This window comes from Scyliorhinus torazame, chromosome 14 (assembly GCF_047496885.1).
Source record: "Scyliorhinus torazame isolate Kashiwa2021f chromosome 14, sScyTor2.1, whole genome shotgun sequence".
NCBI classification, from domain to species: domain Eukaryota; kingdom Metazoa; phylum Chordata; class Chondrichthyes; order Carcharhiniformes; family Scyliorhinidae; genus Scyliorhinus; species Scyliorhinus torazame.
The window spans coordinates 198617275-198628421 of record NC_092720.1 but is presented as its reverse complement, the minus strand read 5'-3'; the positions used below and the strand labels follow the sequence as shown (position 1 = coordinate 198628421).

General features: G+C 48.0%; 5 non-coding genes across 5 annotated transcripts; all 5 read left to right on the top strand.

Moving 5' to 3' along the window:
* Positions 1–760: 760 nt before the first annotated feature.
* Positions 761–924, top strand: LOC140390769 (U1 spliceosomal RNA). The gene has a single exon (XR_011934826.1). It is a non-coding gene; the product is annotated as a U1 spliceosomal RNA (small nuclear RNA).
* Positions 925–2846: 1922 nt separating this feature from the next.
* LOC140390618 (U1 spliceosomal RNA) lies at positions 2847–3010 on the top strand. Its single transcript, XR_011934678.1, has one exon. It is a non-coding gene; the product is annotated as a U1 spliceosomal RNA (small nuclear RNA).
* A 1923-nt stretch (positions 3011–4933) lies between these two features.
* LOC140390649 (U1 spliceosomal RNA) lies at positions 4934–5097 on the top strand. The gene has a single exon (XR_011934708.1). It is a non-coding gene; the product is annotated as a U1 spliceosomal RNA (small nuclear RNA).
* Positions 5098–7042: 1945 nt separating this feature from the next.
* On the top strand, positions 7043–7206 carry LOC140390969 (U1 spliceosomal RNA). Its single transcript, XR_011934995.1, has one exon. It is a non-coding gene; the product is annotated as a U1 spliceosomal RNA (small nuclear RNA).
* Positions 7207–9129: 1923 nt separating this feature from the next.
* LOC140390702 (U1 spliceosomal RNA) lies at positions 9130–9293 on the top strand. Its single transcript, XR_011934759.1, has one exon. It is a non-coding gene; the product is annotated as a U1 spliceosomal RNA (small nuclear RNA).
* Positions 9294–11147: the final 1854 nt, after the last annotated feature.

Sequence of the window (11147 nt, the reverse complement as noted above, 5' to 3'; positions counted from 1 at the left end):
GTTCCCTCACGGCGTCGAAGACTAGAGTTCGATCCAGGACCCAGGTCATTGTCCATGAGGAGTTTGCACATTTTCCTCAGTGTTTGCGTGGGTCTCACCCTCACAACCCAAAGATGTACAGGCTAGGTGGATTGGCCACATCAAATTGCCAATAAATTGGAACATAAAATGAATTGGGTACTCTAAATTTATTTTTAAACAATATAGTGTGTGGTGATGCATGTGGGATGGGGTGCGTGCGTGGGGATGGGGGTGGGGAGCATGTCCCCATGAAGATTAACCTGACCCCGCCCCCAAATAAACCTGCAAACATGCCTCTCAATAAACTGCTCATGACGCTAAAAAACCTCTCCTAGAGACAACAACCAATATCTTCGTGACTCCAAAAACCTCCTCATCAATCTTTCTATTTCCGTGTCAGAAAAGTTAATTGTTTCCTTGCTGAACAAAGATGGACAGACAAAGTTTTGAGAGAGAAAGTCTTCATTCCGGAAAACGGTCCATCGTTTGACTGACAGGTAGATAAGGGGCGGTTCACTTCCTTTTAAGGCCAATATGCAAATAGCATAGCGGACGTTTTAGGCAATGTGTTTCTTATAGAGAGGTATGTTCGACAATTTGTCAAAATCATACAACAGAACTAGTCTAATTCGGTAGAGATAATTGTAAGTAAAGTGACAGTTTGGCCGTGTAAATGCAGTAAGTGTGAGTGAAAGATGTGATGTGTGGTGTGGACTGGGAGGGTGTACTGTTTTTAAGCATACTTACCTGGCAGGGGTGAAACCATGATCAAAAAGGTGGTTCGCCCAGGACGAGGCTAGCCCATTGCACTTCGGGTGTGGTGACGCCTGCGATGTCCCCAAATGCGGGATACTCGACTGCAAAATTTGTGGTAGTGGGGTACTGCGTTCGCGCTCTCCCCTGATTTACGAAACAAAAATAGATTGATCCTTTTCAGATCGAGCAACCTGTTGGAAGCATCGTGCTAAAAACCTCTCCAGGAGCCAACAACAGGGTAGCATGGTAACACAGTGGTTAGCATAGAACATGCAGTTCAGAATGAGGCCGTTCAGCCCATCCAGTCTGCACCGACCCACTTCAGCCCTCACTTCTATCCTATCCCATTAACCTCTCCTAAACTTTTTTCGACAATGAGGGCAGTTTAGCATAGCCAGTCCACATAACCTGCACTTCTTTGCACTGTGGGAGGACACCGCAGCACCTGGAGGAAACCCACGCAGACTCCGCACAGACAGTGACCCAGCGGCGAATCGAATCTGGCACCCTGGTGCTGTGAAGCCACGGTGCTATCCACTTCTGCTACCGTGCTGCCCTGCAGTTGCTTCACAGCTCCACGATCCCAGGTCCCATTCCCGGCTCTGTGGACTCTGCACATTCTCCACGTGTCTGCGTGGCTTTCCTCCGGTTGCTCCCACAAGTCCCCAAAGGCATGCTGATAGGTAATTTGGACATTCTCAATTCTCCCGCTCTGTACCCGAACAGGCGCCGGATTGTGGCGACTAGTTGTTTTTCACAGTAACTTCATTGCAGTGTTAATGTAAGCCTACTTGTGACGATAATCATTGTTTTTATTACAATCAACATCTTTGTGACTCTCAAATCCTCCTCATCAATTTCTTTCTATCCCCGTTGCAGAAATGTTAACTCAGTGTCGGGTGTGTGTGTTGGGTGATTGTGAGTATCAAGAATGAGTGTGTGTGTGTTTTTCGTGGGGGGCTGGTGTGCTGGGTCTGTGCGTGTCAGATGGGTGTGTGCGAAAGTGGCACATGGTGCAGTGGTTAGCACTGGGACAACGGCGCTGAGAACCCGGGTTTGAATCCTGGCCCAGGGTCACTGTCCGTGTGGAGTTTGCACATTCTCGCCGTGTCTGCGTGGGTTTCACCCCCACAACCCAAAGATGTGCAGGTTAGGTGGATTGGCCATGCTAAATTGCCCCTTAATTTAAAAAAATAACAAAATGATTGGGTGCTCTAAATTTAAAAGAAAAAAGATGGGTGCAGGAGGGTCGGGGTAGTGTGTCTGTTTAGGGGCGGCATGGTGGCGCAGTGCTTAGCACTGTTCCCTCACGGCGTCGAAGACCAGAGTTCGATCCAGGCCCCGGGCCATTGTCCATGAGGAGTTTGCACATTTTCCTCAGTGTTTGCGTGGGTCTCCCCCTCACAACCCAAAGATGTACAGGCTAGGTGGACTGGCCACATCAAATTGCCAATAAATTGGAACACAAAATGAATTGGGTACTCTAAATTTATTTTTAAACAATATAGTGTGTGAGTGTGTGGTGATGCATGTGGGATGGGGTGCGTGCGTGGGGATGGGGGTGGGGAGCATGTCCCCATGAAGATTAACCTGACCCCGCCCCCAAATAAACCTGCAAACATGCCTCTCAATAAACTGCTCATGACGCTAAAAAACCTCTCCTAGAGACAACAACCAATATCTTCGTGACTCCAAAAACCTCCTCATCAATCTTTCTATTTCTGTGTCAGAAGAGTTAATTGTTTCCTTGCTGAATAAAGATGGACAGACAAAGTTTTGAGAGAGATAGTCTTCATTCCGGAAAACGGCCCATCGTTTGACTGATAGGTAGATAAGGGGCGGTTCACTTCCTTTTCAGGCCAATATGCAAATAGCATAGCGGACGTTTTAGGCAATGTGTTTCTTATAGAGAGGTATGTTCGACAATTTGTCAAAATCATACAACAGAACTAGTCTAATTCGGTAGAGATAATTGTAAGTAAAGTGACAGTTTGGCCGTGTAAATGCAGTAAGTGTGAGTGAAAGATGTGATGTGTGGTGTGGACTGGGAGGGTGTACTGTTTTTAAGCATACTTACCTGGCAGGGGTGAAACCATGATCAAAAAGGTGGTTCGCCCAGGACGAGGCTATCCCATTGCACTTCGGGTGTGCTGACGCCTGCGATGTCCCCAAATGCGGGATACTCGACTGCAAAATTTGTGGTAGTGGGGGACTGCGTTCGCGCTCTCCCCTGATTTACGAAACAAAAATAGATTGATCCTTTTCAGATCGAGCAACCTGTTGGAAGCATCGCCCTAAAAACCTCTCCAGGAGCCAACAACAGGGTAGCATGGTAACACAGTGGTTAGCATAGAACATGCAGTTCAGAATGAGGCCGTTCAGCCCATCCAGTCTGCACCGACCCACTTCAGCCCTCACTTCTATCCTATCCCATTAACCTCTCCTAAACTTTTTTCGACAATGAGGGCAGTTTAGCATGGCCAGTCCACATAACCTGCACTTCTTTGCACTGTGGGAGGACACCGCAGCACCTGGAGGAAACCCACGCAGACTCCGCACAGACAGTGACCCAGCGTCGAATCGAATCTGGCACCCTGGTGCTGGGAAGCCACGGTGCTATCCACTTCTGCTACCGTGCTGCCCTGCAGTTGCTTCACAGCTCCACGGTCCCAGGTCCCATTCCCGGCTCTGTGGACTCTGCACATTCTCCACGTGTCTGCGTGGCTTTCCCCCGGTTGCTCCCACAAGTCCCCAAAGGCATGCTGATAGGTAATTTGGACATTCTCAATTCTCCCGCTCTGTACCCGAACAGGCGCCGGATTGTGGCGACTAGTTGTTTTTCACAGTAACTTCATTGCAGTGTTAATGTAAGCCTACTTGTGACGATAATCATTGTTTTTATTACAATCAACATCTTTGTGACTCTCAAATCCTCCTCATCAATTTCTTTCTATCCCCGTTGCAGAAATGTTAACTCAGTGTCGGGTGTGTGTGTTGGGTGATTGTGAGTATCAAGAATGAGTGTGTGTGTGTTTTTCGTGGGGGGCTGGTGTGCTGGGTCTGTGCGTGTCAGATGGGTGTGTGCGAAAGTGGCACATGGTGCAGTGGTTAGCACTGGGACAACGGCGCTGAGAACCCGGGTTTGAATCCTGGCCCAGGGTCACTGTCCGTGTGGAGTTTGCACATTCTCGCCGTGTCTGCGTGGGTTTCACCCCCACAACCCAAAAGATGTGCAGGTTAGGTGGATTGGCCATGCTAAATTGCCCCTTAATTTAAAAAAATAACAAAATGATTGGGTGCTCTAAATTTAAAAGAAAAAAGATGGGTGCAGGAGGGTCGGGGTAGTGTGTCTGTTTAGGGGCGGCATGGTGGCGCAGTGCTTAGCACTGTTCCCTCACGACGTCGAAGACCAGAGTTCGATCCAGGCCCCGGGTCATTGTCCATGAGGAGTTTGCACATTTTCCTCAGTGTTTGCGTGGGTCTCACCCTCATAACCCAAAGATGTACAGGCTAGGTGGATTGGCCACATCAAATTGCCAATAAATTGGAACATAAAATGAATTGGGTACTCTAAATTTATTTTTAAACAATATAGTGTGTGAGTGTGTGGTGATGCATGTGGGATGGGGTGCGTGCGTGGGGATGGGGGTGGGGAGCATGTCCCCATGAAGATTAACCTGACCCCGCCCCCAAATAAACCTGCAAACATGCCTCTCAATAAACTGCTCATGACGCTAAAAAACCTCTCCTAGAGACAACAACCAATATCTTCGTGACTCCAAAAACCTCCTCATCAATCTTTCTATTTCTGTGTCAGAAAAGTTAATTGTTTCCTTGCTGAATAAAGATGGACAGACAAAGTTTTGAGAGAGATAGTCTTCATTCCGGAAAACGGTCCATCGTTTGACTGATAGGTAGATAAGGGGCGGTTCACTTCCTTTTCAGGCCAATACGCAAATAGCATAGCGGACGTTTTAGGCAATGTGTTTCTTATAGAGAGGTATATTCGACAATTTGTCAAAATCACACAACAGAACTAGTCTAATTCGGTAGAGATAATTGTAAGTAAAGTGACAGTTTGGCCGTGTAAATGCAGTAAGTGTGAGTGAAAGATGTGATGTGTGGTGTGGACTGGGAGGGTGCACTGTTTTTAAGCATACTTACCTGGCAGGGGTGAAACCATGATCAACAAGGTGGTTCGCCCAGGACGAGGCTAGCCCATTGCACTTCGGGTGTGCTGACGCCTGCGATGTCCCCAAATGCGGGATACTCGACTGCAAAATTTGTGGTAGTGGGGGACTGCGTTCGCGCTCTCCCCTGATTTACGGAACTAAAATAGATTGATCCTTTTCTGGTCGAGCAACATGTTGGAAAGATCGCTCTAAAAACCTCTCCCGGAGCCAACAACAGGAGAGCATGGTAACACAGTGGTTAGCACAGAGCATACAGTGCAGAATGAGGCCGTTCAGCCCATCCAGTCTGCACCGTCTCACTTCAGCCCTCACTTCTATCCTATCCCCTTAACCCATTAACCTCTCCTAAACTTTTTTCGACAATGAGGGCAGTTTAGCATAGCCAGTCCACATAACCAGCACCTCTTTGCACTGTGGGAGGACACCGCAGCACCTGGAGGAAACCCACGCAGACTCCGCACAGACAGTGACCCAGCAGCGAATCGAATCTGGCACCGTGGCGCTGTGAAGCCACCGTGCTATCCACTTTTGCTACCCTGCTGCCCTGCTGTTGCTTCACAGCTCCACGATCCCAGGTCCCATTCCCGGCTCTGTGGACTCTGCACATTCTCTGCATGGCTTTCCTCCGGTTGCTCCCACAAGTCCCCAAAGGCATGCTGATTAGGTAATTTGGACATTCTCAATTCTCCCGCTCTGTACCCGAACAGGCGCCGGATTTTGGCGACTAGTTGTTTTTCACAGTCACTTCATTGCAGTGTTAATGTAAGCCTACTTGTGACGATAATCATAGTTATTATTACAATCAACATTTATGTGACTCGCAAATCCTCCTCATCAATTTCTTTCTATCCCCGTTGAGGAAATGTTAACTCTGTGTCGGGTGTGTGTGTGTCAGAGGTGTGTGTGTGCGTTGGGGTGATTGTGAGTATCAAGAATGAGTGTGCGTGTGTTTTTCGTGGGGGGCTGGTGTGCTGGGTCTGTGCGTGTCAGATGGGTGTGTGCGAAAATGGCACATGGTTCAGTGGTTAGCACTGGGACAACGGCGCTGAGGACCCGGGTTTGAATCCTGGCCCAGGGTCACTGTCCGTGTGGAGTTTGCACATTCTCGCCGTGTCTGCGTGGGTTTCACCCCCACAACCCAAAGATGTGCAGGTTAGGTGGATTGGCCATGCTAAATTGCCCCTTAATTTAAAAAAATAACAAAATGATTGGGTGCTCTAAATTTAAAAGAAAAAAGATGGGTGTAGGAGTGTCGGGGTAGTGTGTCTGTTTAGGGGCGGCATGGTGGCGCAGTGCTTAGCACTGTTCCCTCACGGCGTCGAAGACTAGAGTTCGATCCAGGACCCAGGTCATTGTCCATGAGGAGTTTGCACATTTTCCTCAGTGTTTGCGTGGGTCTCACCCTCACAACCCAAAGATGTACAGGCTAGGTGGATTGGCCACATCAAATTGCCAATAAATTGGAACATAAAATGAATTGGGTACTCTAAATTTATTTTTAAACAATATAGTGTGTGAGTGTGTGGTGATGCATGTGGGATGGGGTGCGTGCGTGGGGATGGGGGTGGGGAGCATGTCCCCATGAAGATTAACCTGACCCCACCCCCAAATAAACCTACAAACATGCCTCTCAATAAACTGCTCATGACGCTAAAAAACCTCTCCTAGAGACAACAACCAATATCTTCGTGACTCCAAAAACCTCCTCATCAATCTTTCTATTTCCGTGTCAGAAAAGTTAATTGTTTCCTTGCTGAACAAAGATGGACAGACAAAGTTTTGAGAGAGAAAGTCTTCATTCCGGAAAACGGTCCATCGTTTGACTGACAGGTAGATAAGGGGCGGTTCACTTCCTTTTAAGGCCAATATGCAAATAGCATAGCGGACGTTTTAGGCAACGTGTTTCTTATAGAGAGGTATGTTCGACAATTTGTCAAAATCATACAACAGAACTAGTCTAATTCGGTAGAGATAATTGTAAGTAAAGTGACAGTTTGGCCGTGTAAATGCAGTAAGTGTGAGTGAAAGATGTGATGTGTGGTGTGGACTGGGAGGGTGTACTGTTTTTAAGCATACTTACCTGGCAGGGGTGAAACCATGATCAAAAAGGTGGTTCGCCCAGGACGAGGCTAGCCCATTGCACTTCGGGTGTGCTGACGCCTGCGATGTCCCCAAATGCGGGATACTCGACTGCAAAATTTGTGGTAGTGGGGGACTGCGTTCGCGCTCTCCCCTGATTTACGAAACAAAAATAGATTGATCCTTTTCAGATCGAGCAACCTGTTGGAAGCATCGCCCTAAAAACCTCTCCAGGAGCCAACAACAGGGTAGCATGGTAACACAGTGGTTAGCATAGAACATGCAGTTCAGAATGAGGCCGTTCAGCCCATCCAGTCTGCACCGACCCACTTCAGCCCTCACTTCTATCCTATCCCATTAACCTCTCCTAAACTTTTTTCGACAATGAGGGCAGTTTAGCATGGCCAGTCCACATAACCTGCACTTCTTTGCACTGTGGGAGGACACCGCAGCACCTGGAGGAAACCCACGCAGACTCCGCACAGACAGTGACCCAGCGGCGAATCGAATCTGGCACATTGGTGCTGTGAAGCCACGGTGCTATCCACTTCTGCTACCGTGCTGCCCTGCAGTTGCTTCACAGCTCCACGATCCCAGGTCCCATTCCCGGCTCTGTGGACTCTGCACATTCTCCACGTGTCTGCGTGGCTTTCCTCCGGTTGCTCCCACAAGTCCCCAAAGGCATGCTGATAGGTAATTTGGACATTCTCAATTCTCCCGCTCTGTACCCGAACAGGCGCCGGATTGTGGCGACTAGTTGTTTTTCACAGTAACTTCATTGCAGTGTTAATGTAAGCCTACTTGTGACGATAATCATTGTTTTTATTACAATCAACATCTTTGTGACTCTCAAATCCTCCTCATCAATTTCTTTCTATCCCCGTTGCAGAAATGTTAACTCAGTGTCGGGTGTGTGTGTTGGGTGATTGTGAGTATCAAGAATGAGTGTGTGTGTGTTTTTCGTGGGGGGCTGGTGTGCTGGGTCTGTGCGTGTCAGATGGGTGTGTGCGAAAGTGGCACATGGTGCAGTGGTTAGCACTGGGACAACGGCGCTGAGAACCCGGGTTTGAATCCTGGCCCAGGGTCACTGTCCGTGTGGAGTTTGCACATTCTCGCCGTGTCTGCGTGGGTTTCACCCCCACAACCCAAAAGATGTGCAGGTTAGGTGGATTGGCCATGCTAAATTGCCCCTTAATTTAAAAAAATAACAAAATGATTGGGTGCTCTAAATTTAAAAGAAAAAAGATGGGTGCAGGAGGGTCGGGGTAGTGTGTCTGTTTAGGGGCGGCATGGTGGCGCAGTGCTTAGCACTGTTCCCTCACGGCGTCGAAGACCAGAGTTCGATCCAGGCCCCGGGTCATTGTCCATGAGGAGTTTGCACATTTTCCTCAGTGTTTGCGTGGGTCTCACCCTCACAACCCAAAGATGTACAGGCTAGGTGGATTGGCCACATCAAATTGCCAATAAATTGGAACATAAAATGAATTGGGTACTCTAAATTTATTTTTAAACAATATAGTGTGTGAGTGTGTGGTGATGCATGTGGGATGGGGTGCGTGCGTGGGGATGGGGGTGGGGAGCATGCCCCCATGAAGATTAACCTGACCCCGCCCCCAAATAAACCTGCAAACATGCCTCTCAATAAACTGCTCATGACGCTAAAAAACCTCTCCTAGAGACAACAACCAATATCTTCGTGACTCCAAAAACCTCCTCATCAATCTTTCTATTTCTGTGTCAGAAAAGTTAATTGTTTCCTTGCTGAATAAAGATGGACAGACAAAGTTTTGAGAGAGATAGTCTTCATTCCGGAAAACGGTCCATCGTTTGACTGATAGGTAGATAAGGGGCGGTTCACTTCCTTTTCAGGCCAATATGCAAATAGCATAGCGGACGTTTTAGGCAATGTGTTTCTTATAGAGAGGTATTTTCGACAATTTGTCAAAATCATACAACAGAACTAGTCTAATTCGGTAGAGATAATTGTAAGTAAAGTGACAGTTTGGCCGTGTAAATGCAGTAAGTGTGAGTGAAAGATGTGATGTGTGGTGTGGACTGGGAGGGTGTACTGTTTTTAAGCATACTTACCTGGCAGGGGTGACACCATGGTCAACAAGGTGGTTCGCCCAGGACGAGGCTAGCCCATTGCACTTCGGGTGTGCTGACGCCTGCGATGTCCCCAAATGCGGGATACTCGACTGCAAAATTTGTGGTAGTGGGGGACTGCGTTCGCGCTCTCCCCTGATTTACGGAACTAAAATAGATTGATCCTTTTCTGGTCGAGCAACATGTTGGAAAGATCGCTCTAAAAACCTCTCCCGGAGCCAACAACAGGAGAGCATGGTAACACAGTGGTTAGCACAGAACATACAGTGCAGAATGAGGCCGTTCAGCCCATCCAGTCTGCGCCGTCTCACTTCAGCCCTCACTTCTATCCTATCCCCTTAACCCATTAACCTCTCCTAAACTTTTTTCGACAATGAGGGCAGTTTAGCATAGCCAGTCCTCATAACCAGCACCTCTTTGCACTGTGGGAGGACACCGCAGCACCTGGAGGAAACCCACGCAGACTCCGCACAGACAGTGACCCAGCAGCGAATCGAATCTGGCACTGTGGCGCTGTGAAGCCACCGTGCTATCCACTTCTGCTACCCTGCTGCCCTGCTGTTGCTTCACAGCTCCACGATCCCAGGTCCCATTCCCGGCTCTGTGGACTCTGCACATTGTCTGCGTGGCTTTCCTCCGGTTGCTCCCACAAGTCCCCAAAGGCATGCTGATAGGTAATTTGGACATTCTCAATTCTCCCGCTCTGTACCCGAACAGGCGCCGGATTTTGGCGACTAGTTGTTTTTCACAGTCACTTCATTGCAGTGTTAATGTAAGCCTACTTGTGACGATAATCATTGTTATTATTACAATCAACATTTATGTGACTCGCAAATCCTCCTCATCAATTTCTTTCTATCCCCGTTGAGGAAATGTTAACTCTGTGTCGGGTGTGTGTGTGTCAGAGGTGTGTGTGTGCGTTGGGGTGATTGTGAGTATCAAGAATGAGTGTGCGTGTGTTTTTCGTGGGGGGCTGGTGTGCTGGGTCTGTGCGTGTCAGATGGGTGTGTGCGAAAATGGCACATGGTGCAGTGGTTAGCACTGGGACAACGGCGCTGAGGACCCGGGTTTGAATCCTGGCCCAGGGTCACTGTCCGTGTGGAGTTTGCACATTCTCGCCGTGTCTGCGTGGGTTTCACCCCCACAACCCAAAGATGTGCAGGTTAGGTGGATTGGCCATGCTAAATTGCCCCTTAATTTAAAAAAATAACAAAATGATTGGATGCTCTAAATTTAAAAGAAAAAAGATGGGTGTAGGAGTGTCGGGGTAGTGTGTCTGTTTAGGGGCGGCATGGTGGCGCAGTGCTTAGCACTGTTCCCTCACGGCGTCGAAGACTAGAGTTCGATCCAGGACCCAGGTCATTGTCCATGAGGAGTTTGCACATTTTCCTCAGTGTTTGCGTGGGTCTCACCCTCACAACCCAAAGATGTACAGGCTAGGTGGATTGGCCACATCAAATTGCCAATAAATTGGAACATAAAATGAATTGGGTACTCTAAATTTATTTTTAAACAATATAGTGTGTGGTGATGCATGTAGGATGGGGTGCGTGCGTGGGGATGGGGGTGGGGAGCATATCCCCATGAAGATTAACCTGACCTCACCCCCAAATAAACCTGCAAACATGCCTCTCAATAAACTGCTCATGACGCTAAAAAACCTCTCCTAGAGACAACAACCAATATCTTCGTGACTCCAAAAACCTCCTCATCAATCTTTCTATTTCCGTGTCAGAAAAGTTAATTGTTTCCTTGCTGAACAAAGATGGAGAGACAAAGTTTTGAGAGAGAAAGTCTTCATTCCGGAAAACGGTCCATCGTTTGACTGACAGGTAGATAAGGGGCGGTTCACTTCCTTTTAAGGCCAATATGCAAATAGCATAGCGGACGTTTTAGGCAATGTGTTTCTTAAAGAGAGGTATGTTCGACAATTTGTCAAAATCATACAACAGAACTAGTCTAATTCGGTAGAGATAATTGTAAGTAAAGTGA